Genomic DNA, 1,157 nt, shown 5'->3' on the forward strand with positions numbered 1-1,157 from the left:
TTCTGATAATGTGATATTTTATATCGGTCTTTTAACGGGCGTGAACAGCTAACCAGGTCACGGACAGCAACAGGTTTAAGGCTTCCAGGGGTTCATCCCCCAGGCAGACGCGCCTGCATGGGCCATGGGTGACAAACCACGACAAAGGTATTTTCAAAATATTTTCAAAGAGAAGCAGAAATTTCAGTCCTTTTCTACACTGTTAGTCTGAAGCACGGACGAGTTACACCAGGCCTGGAAAATACAATTACACTGTTTCTGCAGATTCAGAGCTCTCCAGTAAAATCGTGTTTTTCCTGTTGCGTGCTAGAGCCGGCTGTGCTCGTGGTTCCAGCCCTCCCCAACACGAGTCCCCTGAGATCACGTTGATCTGCCAGATAAAACTGCTGTACCCCCAGCAAACATGTTAACACACCTGATGATATATACTACAAATGACCAAAAAAACCCCACGAGAAGAGGAAAAACCACGGTTTAACCCTGCAAATGCTCTCTACCTCCTTGCAAGGGATCCAAAGGATCTGCCTCAAACGCAGCGACGCAGCCAGTTCAGCTGTGCCTTCCTCACCTGCAAAAACCTCGCATTTCGGAACCTGAGCTCAGGAACGTGCCTCTGCGCTTGGAGCAGCGGAAAGGGGAACAAAACCCCCTTCCCTCAACGACGCTGATAATCTGTCATCCTACCAGGCAGGCAGAGCGCCTGTAGGGTTCAATCCCTGGCGTAGCCGGCTCAAACCCGCCGTGCCCAGCAGCCTGCTGGGGATTTCAGCCAGCCCTGCGGAGTGGGGATGCGTTCGAACGCGGAGGGATGAGGCTCTAGAAAGCAATTACGGTTTTTCTCGCGAGGAACCAAAGCCCCACGTTTCTGTTTGAACTCTGCGTAAGAAAGGTTTAGCTGCGAACAGTCAAAGGGTGTTTTTACACAAACCACACAACAAAAGAACCACAGTGTGCCTCTCTTTTATTCTTTATTCTACAGTTCACAATTAGAAACCTACTGATAAATTACACAGTTCGCCCTCGTGTTTGGGGTTTTTAAATGCCTCAGAGTCGCACCCCCCCACCCCCATCTCATCCCAGGCAGGCGGCTCAAGGTGCCACCGGGTTATATGAGGCAGAGCGGCCAAACATCCCGCAACAAACCCCTCTGCGGGCCA

The sequence above is a fragment of the Buceros rhinoceros genome, unplaced genomic scaffold (genome assembly GCF_000710305.1).
Source record: "Buceros rhinoceros silvestris isolate BGI_N320 unplaced genomic scaffold, ASM71030v1 scaffold5424, whole genome shotgun sequence".
NCBI classification, from domain to species: domain Eukaryota; kingdom Metazoa; phylum Chordata; class Aves; order Bucerotiformes; family Bucerotidae; genus Buceros; species Buceros rhinoceros.